The sequence below is a fragment of the Octopus sinensis genome, linkage group LG16 (assembly GCF_006345805.1).
Source record: "Octopus sinensis linkage group LG16, ASM634580v1, whole genome shotgun sequence".
Lineage (NCBI taxonomy): Eukaryota > Metazoa > Mollusca > Cephalopoda > Octopoda > Octopodidae > Octopus > Octopus sinensis.
Genome location: NC_043012.1, coordinates 50,570,918 through 50,590,391, shown reverse-complemented (window position 1 = coordinate 50,590,391; position 19,474 = coordinate 50,570,918). Strand labels below are relative to the sequence as shown.

Here is a 19,474-nt window from a genome sequence, read left to right as displayed (position 1 = left end):
TTATATATATATATATATATATATATATATATATGCACCAACGACGAAGAGAGGGAGTAAATTGTAAATTTGAGAACCATTCATAAATAATGAAAATCATTTAAGTACCTATAACTTGAATGCGAAAATTTATGCCAAAGGATATATGTTTCAAATACGCACGCCTTTCCCCTCACATACCTATTTACTTGCGTAATACTATCACACACATGCACTCGCACAAACTCTCACATCTGTCTGCTTGTGTCTCTGTATGAGAGTGCGGGTGGGTATTTATATAGATGCATGTAAATATATGCAAATATATATGTAGGAGCAACCATATAGAACAGTGGTGGGGAGCAGGCAGAATCGTTAGTCCGTACAAAATTGCTTAGCGGTATTTCTTCCGCACTTACGTTCTGAGTTCAAATTCCGCCGATATCGAATTTGCTTTTCATCCTTTTCGGTATGAAAAAATAAGTATCCGTTGAGTACTACAGTCGATATAAGGCCCTGTGCCAATAGTCGAAAGAATATATATGTGTGTGTGTAAGGGATATAGAGACCACATATATGTACACATATATATGTACTTTTAAGTGTATGTGTGTGTGTGTGCACGTAAGTGTTTCTGTGTGTGTGTGTTTGTATATATATATGTGCGTATGTATGTGTGCGGTTACTTCCCACATACATGTTGAAATCTCACACTAGTCACGGTAGCCTTTCACTCACTTGCACTCCTCAACCTGGATGTTTGACTCGTTAGATGTTCCAGCTAAACTCTTTGAAAGTTTAGTTTACTTTACGACATCGGGCTGAATATTTCGTGCGCTGACTATGACGGAATGAGGAAACCTTCCTTGCATGAATGTCAACTCTGTTTATTAAAATCTGCATCGTGTATATATATATATTATATATATATTATATATATATATATATATATATATATATATATATATATATATATATATATATATTTAATCAATATAGGGTGGCAAGGAAAATTTTGTAGAATTTTATTGCCACCAGCGGCCCAGATATATATATATATATATCTGTGTGTGGGTGTGTGTGTGTGTGTTTGTGTGTCTGCATTTGTCCCCCTAGCATTGCTTGACAACCGATGCTGGTGTGTTTACCTCACCGTCACTTAGCGGTTCGGCAAAAGAGACCGATAGAATAAGTACTGAGCTTACAAAGAATAAGTCCCAGGGTCGATTTGTTCGACTAAAGGCGGTGCTTCAGCATGGCCGCAATCAAATGACTGAAACAACTAAAAGAGTAAAAGAGTAAGAGTAAAGAGTTTCTTTTCTGTCACACTGACATTTGACTGTTCAAAGAATATTTCAAGCCTAATCATTGGAGTTTGCTTTTGAAAATGGAGAAAATTTGGCATCTTGTACTTATCAACTACTGCAAAAAGAAACAAACTAAAAATAAAAAAAAAAGGGGAGCCCACGGTGACATTCATGCTGACATGGTTGTTACATTAGGGGATGTCGCTGAAGCTGTATCAACAGTGCAAAAGTTGGGAGCTGAATTTATGAGGGAAAATGTGCGTCTTGAACATGACTCACTGTTTGAAAGTCCTACGACTACCACTTCCGGAGGAAACATTGATTGCGTTCTGCACCTACCGATGGATTACATGCATCTGACAATAAATCAAGTAGCTAAGGCTATTAGTATATCCCGAAAAAGTGTTCACCACAATGAACTTGTTAGGAAGAAAGTTTCCGCTCGATGGGTCATCTGTCATCTGTTCAAAGCGAACCAGGTTCATCACATCACGGAGAATCTGATATGTTTTCATACTGTTCCATATGGTTTCCTTGAACGTGTCCTAAACCGCTTTGAATGGTTAGTTCATGAATTTGAACTAGAGTCAAAGAGACAATCAATGGAGTGTAAACACTCTTCCTGGTCTGATCCAAAGTAGGTCAAGGTGGTTTCATCTGCAAGGAAGGAGATGGCCTTAGTTTTTTTTTCGGATGCAAAAAGGTATGGTATTTATTAACTACCTTCAAAAATTCCACGCCTTGAATGGAGCGTTACTGTGCCAACTTGCTTCGGGAGATTCGATAGGATTTCAACTCGAAACGCCCATGAAAACTGACAAAAGGTTGTTTTCTTTTCACCAGGTTAATGCTTCTGACACAAGCCCTTCGTGTCAGTGGCTGCCGTGCATGATTGTGGCTTTGAAATAGTTGATCACCATCCTCCCTATTCTCATGATATGGCCCATCTGACTATCTTCTGTTCCCCAACATGAAAAACATTTGACTGAGAACCAGTATCGCACTGATGATGACATCACAACTGCTGATGATAAATTTGTTTGACCAACAAGATTATAATCACTACAGCAATGGGATTCAAGTACTGAAACACAGACTTAAGTAGTGGACCTCAAGAGTTGACTATGCTAAAAAATAAACCTCATCGGTTTGCATTCCATGAGAGTATCATGGTCAACCTACGAAATTTTCAGCCTATACTCGTGGTAGAGTAAGTTTTCTCATTCATCCACAATCCAGTTTCACACATATAGGAAATTTACTCTATGACACTGCTAGAATGCGCTTAAATATCATAGATTTGTATGATCAACACTTAGCTAAGTCTTAACACCAAAACGACCTTTCTGAAATAAGGTATCTACTCCACGATTAATCAAAATATTGCAAAAAGCATTCAGAACCTCTATCGGGAAGCGGTTTCATGGAACGTTGCTCATTATCAAGCGTGTCCCTGTACTAAACACTTCAAGGCAATTTTTTGTTAGACGAAGAATTATAGTAATCTTGTGCGCCACAGATTGCCTAAAACTGCCTTAGAACGAAGTTTAGCTTTTACCCAGGTCACTAAATGTCAGAATTATTGGCTTTCTATTTATACTTTCAATATCAGTTCAAATCCTATCGTTGCTGATTTTGCATTTCAATAAAGTCCATATTTTTTTGCTAACAATCCATTGTTTGTCAAGTGTAAATACTATCACACTTTGCTTTAAAACTCTTGGATTCCATGAATAAGAAATTGCAATACATTTTCTTAGAATGGATTCAATAATAGTTTCACTTAATATATTTAGAGCAAAAATTTGTCCCATAGTTAATTTTCAATTCTTGATATATCACAGATATGAAGATTCCACTGGCTGCATGATCGAATGTCTGGGACGTATTCAAAAGATTTGGATGAAAGAACCTGTATATATTTCTAGCTATCTTAAGATTAAGTAAACCTATTGCCGGTGTTAACGTTCTGCCTTTGTTGTTGAGCTACATGTTAGCTCTGATCAAACGTCGAAATTACAAGAAGAAAATATTCGAATGTTTTCCGATAAACACACGATGGTGTTTATTTTATCATTGCTGTGTGCTAATGTTCTCATCATTAATACTCAAATTACACATATTTTCGAAACGAGGTTTGTGGACACGTTATGCAGAGTAACATAATTACTCTTTATTTGTATAGGTCGGTGAGCCAAACAGCGATGTGTCTATACCCTAGGCAGACTAATAGATGTATAGACCTCAAATTCATCAAATACTAAGGGCTAGATCGTGTTAGTCGAAAGCCCTGGTTTCGCTGATGGCTGTAACATTCATAGCTGCTGACCCGAAAAGGCGACTTGCTTCCTGGATGACCCCATGTCTCAATCATTTATAGAATCCACTCCTAAACCAGCCATTGTAACCGGAAAGCGTTTGGAGAAGAAAAGAGAGGGTCTACGTATCAACCGGGTACGGCTGGTAGACAGGTGGTTAAACTTGCATAACTTGTTGACGTTCATATGAGAACTGCCTTAAAAACCTACTCGTGGGTTTTACATGTGGGGTTCCCAGTTAGCCCTCCTTGATGTTACTATGGTTTCTGAGGCATACGCACTACCATCACTGTTTATCGCATTTGAACGATGTTGGTGCCAGACTACAACCTTAGATCCAATGAAAGAAAACGTATAGAATAACAATTACCACCATTATGAAAAGCTGCCCCCTCCCAGGTGTATTCGCCGAAGAATTACATATAGTACAGTCCCAACAATTCTGTCGTGTAGGCATCATCTCTCCAAATGTCTTACATCCACTCCAACGACAGCAGTTAACACAACGATGACAAAAACAATAATTAAATACAACAGCAATAGCATTGACAATAAGGTGTTGACGCTACAATGATGAAAATTATTTCAATGCTAGTAATAAAGGAAGAAAAAAATAGAGCCATCCATGCATTGTAGACGGTTACTGACATTGACGTTAACAATTGGGAGTACAGCAATTCAATTACATTATGGAGATAAACTATGTTGGGTAATTATACTTGCCTCTGTTTTCTTCGATCCTTAACCGAGATATACAAAACATAACTCTATTTTCTGTTTTATTTCTTATTTCAATCTCATTGAAAAAGTTGCTGGGAAGAAAGAAAAGAAGCTTCAAAAAACCAGAATGTAAAAAAAAAAACGATATCCATTCTAAAAATAGTTGTAAATTCAAATAGAATCTTTACTGTTGCACAAGTACCTTTTTTGCCTTTGTTATTTCGATTTTCATTCATAACATTGGTTTAGTTTTGTTTTATTTCCCCTTCTATTCGCCCTTATTTATAAAGAGACTTGTCAGATGAAGGAAGAAATAAAGGTAAATTACACGACTGCAGAGAAAAAAAGAGCGGTGTAATGATATAATAGAAATAGGACTGTAAGCTAAACACACAAGAGCAAGAAAAAAAACAACAACAAAGAACTGGGTTAAAGAATAAATTTAAATTGGGTAACACTACATGAAACAGAAAAGGAACATCAGCGAAAAAGTTTTATATAATAATGGAACTGAAGCTAAAATAAAACATCGCCAGATCTTCGTCCAACGACCAGAATTTTTGTTTGTTTTCTCTTAAGATCTCCTAAGGGCCAATGATGTAGCCAGCTTCCAGCATAATGAATTGTATTGCGGTTCTCCTACAAAAAAGAAATATTCGGTAAAGGTAAGCTTATAATGAATCGATAAGACAATAACAAACTTATGAATGTATAGCGAAAACCTGTTATTCATTTGACGGATCAGATAGGAGACATACGGAATTCGTCTGAAAGCCTGGTAACATATGAAAAGGAACAGGCTTTCAATTGCTGTTTTATGTTTGTAAATTCGATTGCCATGAAGCTCTGTGAAGTTAATCATATTTACCATCTATCTGGATCACCATTGCGTTTGTCCTTTTCTTCCTACGATTGCATTCTGTTTTTATTTCGTTTCTTTCTTAATTTCATTTGTTATTCTTCTTTCTCTTTTATATCCTGTATGTTGTTTATTGCAATGCGTGGTTTGTTGACTTGAACAAGTTCAGTAATGAGGTTCCATTGGTGTGTTCCTTCAGCGATAGTGAAACATAGGTGTCAATTTCTTAAACCAAGATAAAATTCCCAGTCCTAATTTCTTGCTTATTCAGCAGAAAATCGTATTATTGTTGTTGTTATATTGTATCGATATTATTATTATTATTATTATTATTGTTATTATTATTATTATTATTATTATATAAAACAACAACAACTGCAATAATAATAATTCTACGTAAGACGTGTCCTACTTGGTTGTTTAACTTTGAAAGTGACACTTATTTATTTGCCCTATTGAAAATGCTATAGCAAACATTAATTTATGATTTTTGTTGCAGAGTTGGTCTAGTCATTGATACATGGATTCTACTCATAAGACTCCCTTCGGTCACGACACTGACAATGGGATTGCACTTAGAAAGTTACCCTCCCAGGCACAAGTCCGGGCAAGGTTGTTATGGAAGACCGGCAGTCGCCCATGCATACCGGCCACCCCTCTCCACGCCACCAGTGTTATCCGAGGGAAACGCAAGGGCCTATATACAGCTTGGCACCTATGATGTCGCAACTCATTTCTACAGTCGAGTGAACTGGAGCAACGTGAAATAAAGTGTTTTGCTCAAGAACACAACACACAGCCCGGTCCGGGATTCGAGCTCACAACATCACGATCGTAAGCGCGACGCTCTGACCACTGAGCCATGCGCCTTCACTAGATTCTACTAAAGCGCAATGACTAGCGTAGCAGAACAATCTTCCGAGGCTCACATAAGAGCACACGGTGCAATGTTTAAAATATCATAACTATAGATAAGTGCTATTTGGTTCCTGGTGGCATTTACCAATGATAATGTGCACAAATTGAACGGTGCCTCCAACTATATTTATGTATAGTTCCCAAAGAATTTTTAATGACGTTTAACATCAGTTGGATACGATAAAAAAATATTAAGAGAATACATACTGCTATTATCCGAATAGCAGTAACGCGGCTGGAGAAGAAGGAGGGTGATATGGACATAATGGATAAGATCATGCTGGGGTATTCATATTTTGGCAATTTTAGTTTTTACTTTTTTAATTTTCATCGGAAAAATGTGAACTGGTGGTTCTAAGCATGTATACCTCTACATCATTCATATCAGCATTTTCTCTCCCTTTCAACCATAACCGTTAGTTCCAAAAATTCATATCTATTTTGTGAGTTTTCTCTCCCTAGCCATCAGATGATTGAATCTTACCTGTTCTCATTAACCAAAGGAAGTCAGGAATGTTAGACTGAGTCGAAAGTAGCTTCCATGGAACATGCAAAATCAGCAGTTCCACAAAACTACAACTCTTCAAAGCACAGGCACTGAATTACTGCCTTCAATAGTTCTGAACCGTGTCGACATGAATTTTCGCACAGGATAGATTTATAGTTCTTCCTTGTCTCTAGGAACTGCCTGAAATCGAAAATAAATTTCAGTACTAAAAGTTGGGCACATGCTTCTTCAAATGCTTCGTTAACTACCGAGAGAGAAGCGTCCAAATATATTTGGTGGTGCTCAAAATTTTCCCGTAAACTACGTCATTGCTACAAAGTGTAAATGTAGAGGATACACGGCCAAGTTGAAGGTGTCGAGTCTTTGACATTAGTGCAACATGCATTGCTTCAACTCGTTTCTGAAACGACATTGCACTCGTTCAAAACATTTGATCATCATTTTAATGAGTTGCTTTTTCGCAGGCTATTGTGACGCCGAGAACGTTCCACCGTTTTTGTAAGATACTTCAAATGTTCTGTATCTTGAGCGTATATAAATCCCGCCCACTTCTTTGATCTACAATTGTCTCGATTATGTAGAAAAAATAAATAGATGGCACTCAAAAGAGAGTGTGGCTTAACAGACATGCTTTCTCTGATTGTTTTTGATGCCTATGTAGACAGTGGTATATACAGACACCGTTGCTTTCCTTCTTCCTTTTGATCCAGCGATACAGTCAAGCTGTGTTAGGTGGAGGTCGAAAAGGGGCATAAAATCTCTTAACTGGGACTCAACTCCTGCACAATAGAGAGAAATACGAAGTGCTTAGGATTAAAAGCACACCCCCGTTGTCTTGCACAGACATTGAAGCAACGTGCTATCAAGCTATTCTTGAAATTTAATGATATTCATAATTTTGATGTTTCTTTCAGTTTCCTGCTGTACAAGTGATTGAACTTGAAATATTCTCTTTATATGTTTGTTTATGTTATTGACTCATTTATTTTAATCCAGGTGGGTTGCAGATAAAACAAATTCGGAGAAATTTCACGTTGTTGAGGTCTCTGCGCTACTACCATTGTGACGCATATCGTAACATCACATCTCTCCCTCTCCTACCTAAAAACGGGTTTTGTGTAGACGTTGGAAATGCCATTTGTAAAAAATGTGTAATCAGTTATAAATCTCAAACGACAAACGTTTCTTATACCAAGTACAACTGTTCAACGGCTCTTGATTTTAGTAAAACTGGAATACAAGAAAATGGTGTATCATGCAGTAATCCAGCGAAAAATGAAATCAATTGCTGAACACATACAGATATCTCCCTAAAATAAAATTTAATAAATATGAATAACGTTAATACTGCTGCTAGTACTGCTTTGGGAGCGGGTACTGCTGCTGTCACTGTTTCTCATGGACATTGGTTATCATGTGGATTATGGTTACGATCATGATCTTGAGCATCATTATCTTCATCTTCCTTATCATCAATATGATCGCCGTTATTAACGTCCAGAATCCTCATCATCAAAACAATTACGCCAATAACGGAAACGCCACTTAAGAAGTTTGATTCCAAGCTACATGGTTGTGAGTTCAGTGCTGGGTTCAGCCCGTCGTATGTATGTATGTATTGAATAAGCATTTCCTTAGAAACTATTCTATCGACTTTGTGGAAATTTTAAACGTGAATAAATTCAAATGCTGCAGATAAAATAGCATCGTTATGGGAATTTCCCTTCAAATGCTCGATTGAGCTCACAAAAATCGCTGCTAACTAGGTACTATCGAGTTTTCGAAAAATTCCGAGTTTATTTGAACTTCAGGGCATGCGATCTACCTATGTGCCACAAATCATTAAAATGATTGGACGATGTCGGAGGAGTTAGTATATATATATATATAATATATATATTATATATATATATATATATATATATATATAATTAGAAAAAACATATTTTATCTATTCAAAATGAACAATTAAATTACACCATCTAGAAAATTACGTATAATAGAAATATTAAAATTAAAATAACAATGAAATACCAATGATTAAGTAAATTGCAAAAAAAAAATAATAAAAACGTATATAATTGGTAGAATAACAATTATATACGTTTTTATTATAATTTCTTTTTAAATTTACGTAATCATTGGTATTTTATTGTTATTTTAATTTTAATATTTCTATTATATGTAATTTTCTAGATGGAGCAATTTAATTGTTCATTTTGAATCGATAAAAGGTGGGTTTTTTTTCTAATTTTATATATATATATATATATATCTATATTATTTTGTGTGAAATTTGATTTAGTTTTTGAAAATTTAATTTTTCCCCTGTAAGTTTGGATTAATATTCCCTGAAATAATTATTATATATATATATATATATATTATATATATATAATATATATATATATATATATATATATATATATATATATATATAATATATATATATATATATACTTTCAACAATTGAGGGCAAAATTAATTAATTATTAATCAATTTCACCAAGTGTTCAGTATGCAAAGGGACCATTCAAGGCGAATTCAATTATTACATTATATAAAAGGGCTTAGTAATAATTACTTTGCCGCATACTGAACTCATTAGAAATAGCAGCTAAAAAACTTTTTTAAGGCTATTTCTAATACTTAAAGAAAATCTCTCATATATAGTGTTTGCATAATTTAACTCACAAAAGTTTGGGGGTAATGACATCGAAAAATCAAATGCTAAGTTATTCGAGAACGTACGTTTCAAGATTAGTCAAAACAACATTTCTATCATCGGCTCGGAAATTCCTTGGTTTGGATTTGGAAACACTGAAAATAAGAACATACCCTCTCGAAGATCTGCTCCCAACTAACAGTGTCAACAAATTCAAAATAAGCAAGCGAAGAATCTCTGTTCTCCCCTTTCCACCAGCGTGGGTAAAATCATCAAACTCTATGCTTATTTCGGTAAAGTCCGAAGCATTAATCAGAGGGAGATAATTATAATTTCAACAATTGAGGGCAAAATTAATTAATTATTAATCAATTTCACCAAGTGTTCAGTATGCAAAGGGACCATTCAAGGCGAATTCAATTATTACATTATATAAAAGGGCTTAGTAAAATAAATTACTTTGCCGCATACTGAACTCATTAGAAATAGCAGCTAAAAAACTTTTTTAAGGCTATTTCTAATACTTAAAGAAAATCTCTCTCATATATATGTTTTTGCATAATTTAACTCACAAAAGTTTGGGGGTTAATGACATCGAAAAATCAAATGCTAAGGTTATTCGAGAACGTACGTTTCAAGATTAGTCAAAACAACATTTCTATCATCGGCTCGGAAATTCCTTGGTTTGGATTTGGAAACACTGAAAATAAGAACATACCCTCTCGAAGATCTGCTCCCAACTAACAGTGTCAACAAATTCAAAATAAGCAAGCGAAGAATCTCTGTTCTCCCCTTTCCACCAGCGTGGGTTAAAATCATCAAACTCTATGCTTATTTCGGTAAAGTCCGAAGCATTAATCAGAGGGAGATTAATTATAATTTCAACAATTGAGGGCAAAATTAATTAATTATTAATCAATTTCACCAAGTGTTCCAGTGTTTCCAAATCCAAACCAAGGAATTTCCGAGCCGATGATAGAAATGTTGTTTTGACTAATCTTGAAACGTACGTTCTCGAATAACCTTAGCATTTGATTTTTCGATGTCATTACCCCCAAACTTTTGTGAGTTAAATTATGCAAACACTATATATGAGAGAGATTTTCTTTAAGTATTAGAAATAGCCTTAAAAAAGTTTTTTAGCTGCTATTTCTAATGAGTTCAGTATGCGGCAAAGTAATTTATTTTACTAAGCCCTTTTATATAATGTAATAATTTGAATTCGCCTTGAATGGTCCCTTTGCATACTGAACACTTGGTGAAATTGATTAATAATTAATTAATTTTGCCCTCAATTGTTGAAATTATAATTAATCTCCCTCTGATTAATGCTTCGGACTTTACCGAAATAAGCATAGAGTTTGATGATTTTAACCCACGCTGGTGGAAAGGGAGAACAGAGATTCTTCGCTTGCTTATTTTGAATTTGTTGACACTGTTAGTTGGGAGCAGATCTCCGAGAGGGTATGTTCTTATTTTCAGTGTTTCCAATCCAAACCAAGGAATTTCCGAGCCGATGATAAAATGTTGTTTTGACTAATCTTGAAACGTACGTTCTCGAATAACCTTAGCATTTGATTTTTCGATGTCATTACCCCCAAAAACTTTTGTGAGTTAAATTATGCAAACACTATATATGAGAGAGATTTTCTTTAAGTATTAGAAATAGCCTTAAAAAAGTTTTTTAGCTGCTATTTCTAATGAGTTCAGTATGCGGCAAAGTAATTTATTTTACTAAGCCCTTTTATATAATGTAATAATTTGAATTCGCCTTGAATGGTCCCTTTGCATACTGAACACTTGGTGAAATTGATTAATAATTAATTAATTTTGCCCTCAATTGTTGAAATTATAATTAATCTCCTCTGATTAATGCTTCGGACTTTACCAAATAAGCATAGAGTTTGATGATTTTAACCCACGCTGGTGGAAAGGGGAACAGAGATTCTTCGCTTATTTTTATTTTGAATTTGTTGACACTGTTAGTTGGGAGCAGATCTTCGAGAGGGTATGTTCTTATTTTCAGTGTTTCCAAATCCAAACCAAGGAATTTCCGAGCCGATGATAGAAATGTTGTTTTGACTAATCTTGAAACGTACGTTCTCGAATAACCTTAGCATTTGATTTTTCGATGTCATTACCCCCAAACTTTTGTGAGTTAAATTATGCAAACACTTATATCTGAGAGATTTTCTTTAAGTATTAGAAATAGCCTTAAAAAAGTTTTTTAGCTGCTATTTCTAATGAGTTCAGTATGCGGCAAAGTAATTTATTTTACTAAGCCTTTTATATAATGTAATAATTTGAATTCGCCTTGAATGGTCCCTTTGCATACTGAACACTTGGTGAAATTGATTAATAATTAATAATTTTGCCCTCAATTGTTGAAATTATAATTAATCTCCCTCTGATTAATGCTTCGGACTTTCCGAAATAAGCATAGAGTTTGATGATTTTAACCCACGCTGGTGGAAAGGGGAGAACAGAGATTCTTCGCTTGCTTATTTTGAATTTGTTGACACTGTTAGTTGGGAGCAGATCTTCGAGAGGGTATGTTCTTATTTTCAGTGTTTCCAAATCCAAACCAAGGAATTTCCGATCCGATGATAGAAATGTTGTTTTGACTAATCTTGAAACGTACGTTCTCGAATAACCTTAGCATTTGATTTTTCGATGTCATTACCCCCAAACTTTTGTGAGTTAAATTATGCAAACACTATATATGAGAGAGATTTTCTTTAAGTATTAGAAATAGCCTTAAAAAGTTTTTTTAGCTGCTATTTCTAATGAGTTCAGTATGCGGCAAAGTAATTTATTTTACTAAGCCCTTTTATATAATGTAATAATTTGAATTCGCCTTGAATGGTCCCTTTGCATACTGAACACTTGGTGAAATTGATTAATAATTAATTATTTTTGCCCTCAATTGTTGAAATTATAATTAATCTCCCTCTGATTAATGCTTCGGACTTTACCGAAATAAGCATAGAGTTTGATGATTTTAACCCACGCTGGTGGAAAGGGGAGAACAGAGATTCTTCGCTGCTTATTTTGAATTTGTTGACACTGTTAGTTGGGAGCAGATCTTCGAGAGGGTATGTTCTTATTTTCAGTGTTTCCAATCCAAACCAAGGAATTTCCGAGCCGATGATAGAAATGTTGTTTTGACTAATCTTGAAACGTACGTTCTCGAATAACCTTAGCATTTGATTTTTCGATGTCATTACCCCCCCCAACTTTTGTGAGTTAAATTATGCAAACACTATATATGAGAGAGATTTTCTTTAAGTATTAGAAATAGCCTTAAAAATTTTTTTAGCTGCTATTTCTAATGAGTTCAGTATGCGGCAAAGTAATTTATTTTACTAAGCCCTTTTATATATGTAATAATTTGAATTCGCCTTGAATGGTCCCTTTGCATACTGAACACTTGGTGAAATTGATTAATAATTAATTAATTTTGCCCTCAATTGTTGAAATTATAATTAATCTCCCTCTGATTAATGCTTCGGACTTTACCGAAATAAGCATAGAGTTTGATGATTTTAACCCACGCTGGTGGAAAGGGGAGAACAGAGATTCTTCCTTGCTTATTTTGAATTTGTTGACACTGTTAGTTGGGAGCAGATCTTCGAGAGGGTATGTTCTTATTTTCAGTGTTTCCAAATCCAAACCAAGGAATTTCCGAGCCGATGATAGAAATGTTGTTTTGACTAATCTTGAAACGTACGTTCTCGAATAACCTTAGCATTGATTTTTCGATGTCATTACCCCCAAACTTTTGTGAGTTAAATTATGCAAACACTATATATGAGAGAGATTTTCTTTAAGTATTAGAAATAGCCTTAAAAAAGTTTTTTAGCTGCTATTTCTAATGAGTTCAGTATGCGGCAAAGTAATTTATTTACTAAGCCCTTTTATATAATGTAATAATTTGAATTCGCCTTGAATGGTCCCTTTGCATACTGAACACTTGGTGAAATTGATTAATAATTAATTAATTTTGCCCTCAATTGTTGAAATTATAATTAATCTCCCTCTGATTAATGCTTCGGACTTTACCGAAATAAGCATAGAGTTTGATGATTTTAACCCACGCTGGTGGAAAGGGAGAACAGAGATTCTTCGCTTGCTTATTTTGAATTTGTTGACACTGTTAGTTGAGCAGATCTTCGAGAGGGTATGTTCTTATTTTCAGTGTTTCCAAATCCAAACCAAGGAATTTCCGAGCCGATGATAGAAATGTTGTTTTGACTAATCTTGAAACGTACGTTCTCGAATAACCTTAGCATTTGATTTTTCGATGTCATTACCCCCCAACTTTTGTGAGTTAAATTATGCAAACACTATATATGAGAGAGATTTTCTTTAAGTATTAGAAATAGCCTTAAAAAAGTTTTTTAGCTGCTATTTCTAATGAGTTCAGTATGCGGCAAAGTAATTTATTTTACTAAGCCCTTTTATATAATGTAATAATTTGAATTCGCCTTGAATGGTCCCTTTGCATACTGAACACTTGGTGAAATTGATTAATAATTAATTAATTTTGCCCTCAATTGTTGAAATTATAATTAATCTCCCTCTGATTAATGCTTCGGACTTTACCGAAATAAGCATAGAGTTTGATGATTTTAACCCACGCTGGTGGAAAGGGGAGAACAGAGATTCTTCGCTTGCCTTATTTTGAATTTGTTGACACTGTTAGTTGAGCAGATCTTCGAGAGGGTATGTTCTTATTTTCAGTGTTTCCAATCCAAACCAAGGAATTTCCGAGCCGATGATAGAAATGTTGTTTTGACTAATCTTGAAACGTACGTTCTCGAATAACCTTAGCATTTGATTTTTCGATGTCATTACCCCCAAACTTTTGTGAGTTAAATTATGCAAACACTATATATGAGAGAGATTTTCTTTAAGTATTAGAAATAGCCTTAAAAAAGTTTTTTAGCTGCTATTTCTAATGAGTTCAGTATGCGGCAAAGTAATTTATTTTACTAAGCCTTTTATAATGTAATAATTTGAATTCGCCTTGAATGGTCCCTTTGCATACTGAACACTTGGTGAAATTGATTAATAATTAATTAATTTTGCCTCAATTGTTGAAATTATAATTAATCTCCCTCTGATTAATGCTTCGGACTTTACCGAAATAAGCATAGAGTTTGATGATTTTAACCCACGCTGGTGGAAAGGGGAGAACAGAGATTCTTCGCTTGCTTATTTTGAATTTGTTGACACTGTTAGTTTGGGAAGCAGATCTTCGAGAGGGTATGTTCTTATTTTCAGTGTTTCCAAATCCAAACCAAGGAATTTCCGAGCCGATGATAGAAATGTTGTTTTGACTAATCTTGAAACGTACGTTCTCGAATAACCTTAGCATTTGATTTTTCGATGTCATTACCCCCCAACTTTTGTGAGTTAAATTATGCAAACACTATATATGAGAGAGATTTTCTTTAAGTATTAGAAATAGCCTTAAAAAAGTTTTTTTAGCTGCTATTTCTAATGAGTTCAGTATGCGGCAAAGTAATCTATATATATATATATATATATATATATTATATATATATATATATATATATATATATATATATATATATATATAATATATATATATATATATATATATCTATATATATATATATATATATATATATATATATATATAATATATAGATATATATATATATATATATATATATCTAATATTATATATATATATTATATATATATATATTATATATATATTATATAATATATATATATATATATATATATATATTATATATATATATATATATATATATATATTATATATATATATATATATATATATATATATATATATATATATATATATATATATATATATTAATATATTATATATATTATATATATAATATATATATATATTATATATATATATAGTGAGGGCGCGTGGCTTAGTGGTTAGGGCATTCGGCTCATGATCGTAAGGTTGTGAGTTCGATTCCCGGACGCGTTGTGTCCTGAGCAAGACACTTTATTTCACGTTGCTCCAGTCCACTCAGCTGGCAAAAATGAGTTTGTACTTGTATTTCAAAGGGTCAGCCTTGTCACTCTCTGTGTCACGCTGATTATCCCCGAAACTACGTTAAGGGTACACGTGTCTGTGGAATGCTCAGCCATTTGCACGTTAATTTCACGAGCAAGCTGTTCCGTTGATCGTATCAGCTGGGACCCTCGTCGTCGTAACCGGCGGAGTCTTTAAAATATATATATATATATATATATATATATACCCGCATATATACATATATGTGTATATATATATATATGTATATATGTATATATGGATAGATGGATGTATATATTTATGTGTGTCTCTTACAGTGGGGTTTGCCTCCACCCGCATTCCCCACCAACCCTCACTTGACAACCGATTTTGGTAGTTTTACGTTCCGTAACGTAGTGGTTCGGCAAAACAGATCGATAGAATAAGTACTAGGTTTACAAAGAATAAGTTTTGCGGTCAGTTTCTATAACTAAAAACCGTTTAAGTCAGTGCCACAGTGAGATTACTGAAACAAGTAACAGAATAACAGAATCGAAGAAACTGATGGTCACAGAGTTGTTGATGTGTACCACAGTTACCGGGGTACGCAAAGTGGATTGGAAGAATGGTTAACAAATGAGGTATTAGAACGTTTACAGAAAACAGCGTAACTTTCAAAACTGTTCGTAACCTCCGAAGTGTTATTGAAATTTGAAAAAAATATTTTATTTTATTTCACTAATTGTGGACAGTTGACACCTTAAATATACATAAACTCTCTCTCTCTCTCTCTCGCTCTCTCTCTCTCTCTCACTCGTACACACACATACACGCGCGCTTACACACACATATATATGCTACATATATTTCTTTATTGCCCACAAGGGGCTAAACATAGAGGGGACAAATAAGGACAGACAAAGGGATTCAGTCGATTACATCTACCCCAGTGCGAAACTGGTACTTTATTTATCGACCCCGAAATGATGAAAGGCAAAGTCGACCTCTGCGGAATTTGAACTCAGAACGTGCTACACTTATATATGTGTGTAGTGAGAGTATCAGATGCAAACAAACTGACATACATAAAGATAGCCAGATAGACAGATCGAAAAAAATAAAGAGAGAGAAAGAGACAGAGTGAGAGAGAAAGGGGGGGAAAGAGACAGAAAAACACACAGATTGATGGATACATAGATAGAAAGACAGATAATACATGATACATATATACCTACATTCATACATTCATAGATTTGTATGCTGTCCTTTTGAGTCAGAAAACGTAGTTGTACATGGTAAAATATTTCATAATTTTTATTGTATTTGCTTTCAATTCCTTTTATTTACTCCCGTTTCACTTTATTCTCCATTTCCTTTCCCTTCCCAATATAAATATCACTCTCTTTCAGCTTGCATCTTATTGTACATCGCTTGCACATAATATACATTGTAAATATATTCAAAGACGGCAGCATGCATTATTTAGTATTACATTTCATATGTGTTCATAACTTTGAGCATAAATACATGCACACAAAAATATACGTTCATTTATACATAGACACATACACTAGGACATCCAACAAAAGAACAAAAGTACACGTGGGCACACACACAATATATATATGTATATATATATACATACGTGCATGTACGGACATATATGTATGTGTGTGTGTGTGTACAGATATACATCAACATGTATGCATACACTAGTATAGGTTTATGTATAAACAGAACATGCAGATACATATATATTTATATGTTGCTTCGTATGTGTAAGTCATTGTGGGTGTGTAATCACGAAGCCACACTCAAACACAATTGTATGCATGTATCTGTATGTTGGGTGTGCGTGTGTGTGAGTCTCTGTCTGTGTCAACATGTCTGAATAATTGATTATCTTACTTGTAAGGACTGTAAGCTTAGAAGGAGTGACTGGTTATTAATTTACTACTTCATATACATTAATATTACATTACATAAGTACGTGTGTGTGTGTGTTTGTGTATATATGTATGTATTCTTGCATTTACGCCACATCGTGTACTGATGAATGCACGAAGAAATGTTATTGTATGAATACAGGATGATATGTTCTTGCGCAAATAGATGCTGAATATATTTCGTTTCAAGCGTATATTTCTTTACATCCAAATGCACTTTGTATGCTTTTTTACCTATTGATATTTTAAAGCAGAAATAGTACAATATTGACTGTTATCTAATGGCACCTAGCATAGACACAATGTAGATTGATATTGAGAACATTGTTATTTTGTGAGTTAGAGAACCCTCTGCGTATATTTAGCCATTCTTTTTCAGCTTTGCAAAAACTATGACACGGACACATGTAGGCGTTAGGTGTTATCCTGAGACAGCTATAAAGGTCATTAGAATTATTTAAACATAATGCTAGATGTTGCAGCCTCCAGAGAATATTTCAGATGTAACTTAGATGAAATATTTTAGTTAAATTGTCTGAAAGGACCGTGTAGCTTTTACATATAAACATACAGTACAAGTGAAATGTGTGTATAATTCTTGTTATCATATTTATCATATTAACACGCCTAATGAAATTATTTTATAGCGGTTCTCTAGTTGGAATATTGCCCTCAAACTTTGAATATCTGACATATATAATCTGATATTATCAGACTTAAAGTCTTGAATAAATAAAATAAATGATATATTCCTACTTTTTTTTTCTTTATCTATGTAGGTTTTCCGTTCAATAAATTTCCAATTACATTAAAACAGCAATTGAATATTACAATGATATCTGCGCTAATACTCAATATATTTTTTTCCCCCTATCTTGTACAAACTCAATATTTTTTTTAGTTTCTCGTGTCAACAGTTTCAGCGGTTCCATTTCACGTAACTCTCAAAAATATATCTAGCGTTGTACTCGATAACTGAATTTGCATCGTTATCTGTTTTATTTTGTAATATGCTATACTTGCCCCAATCTAAGGCTAAATAAGTCACAATTCGTTTAGTCTGTTCAAAAATATTCCAAACACAACCATTAGTTTCATGTTTGAGTTCATGACAAAATATTTTCAAAAAGCGTATTAATCTTACAATGGTAAGATTCAAGTAGCGAAAATATATTCCTTTTGGGAAGATAGAAGTTTGGTTATTGAGTCTAGCGAAACACGCATGAACCGACAAATTTATATCATTCACCGTTTTGCACACTACCGATTTTAGTATTATGATATGTTTTTTTTATCCTAGTTTGAGCATATCGAACAAGGATTTCAATTTTACGTTGTCTAGTAAGGCTGTTCAAGGTGTAATGTAATTAACACAAGTTTGTTTTAGTACTAAAAGAGTCACATTTGTTTCCTAAATTCAATAATCTCCATGTGGAGTTTAGGGAACTTCTTTTGGGGACACTGTTTCCCCCCTTAGTTGAATAATATCTGGCATAAATGGAAAATGTAATTTTGTGTAGTTAAACTGCATGTTTCTAATGTCCGAAGCATCTCTCTCTCTCTCACTCTCTCTCTCTCTCTCGCACTCACACACTTTCTCTCTCTCACTCACTTTCTTTCACACTCTCTCTCTCTCTCTCTGTCTATCTGACTTCCTCTCTCTTACTCCCATACATACACATATACAAAATTACATACACTGAAGCACACATACGATAGATATTGCATTAAATGAAGAGAGTGTCATCTTGTTGGGAAAACAATATTAGGTTTAAAATAACGACCACAGTACCAGACGCGGTTTCTTTTTATTTCTGAGTCTTGGAGGTGGCAGCGGCGGCGCTGGAGGTGGTAGTGGTGTTGGTTGTTGTGGTGGTAATTGCGATAATTTTGCCCGGTGTGTTGTTTGTTTCAGCTGATATTTTATAAACTTAGGGTGGCAAGCAGGCAGAATCGTTAACACACCGGGCGAAATGCTTAGCGGTATTTCGTGTAGAGTTACGTTCTGAGTTCAAACTCAGCTGAGGTCGTCTTTGCCTTTCATCCTTTCGGGGTAGATAAATTAAGTACGAGTTACGCACAGAGGTTGATGTAATCGACTTAATCCGTTCGTCTGTCCTTGTTTGTCCTCTCTGTGTTTAGCCCCTTGTGGGTAGTAAAGAAATAAGTATTTCGTGTAGCGTTACGTTCTGAGTTCAAACTCCGCTGCGGTCGACTTTG

General features: G+C 34.3%; 1 long non-coding RNA gene across 1 annotated transcript in view; it reads left to right on the top strand.

Moving 5' to 3' along the window:
* Positions 1-19,246, top strand: part of LOC118766630 — a 26,558-nt gene extending 7,312 nt beyond the window's left edge. The window contains exons 2-3 of the long non-coding RNA XR_005002567.1: positions 5,099-5,102; positions 19,202-19,246. This is a non-coding gene — a long non-coding RNA (uncharacterized LOC118766630). The remainder of the gene's footprint in view (positions 1-5,098; positions 5,103-19,201) is intronic.
* The last annotated feature ends 228 nt before the right edge of the window (positions 19,247-19,474 follow it).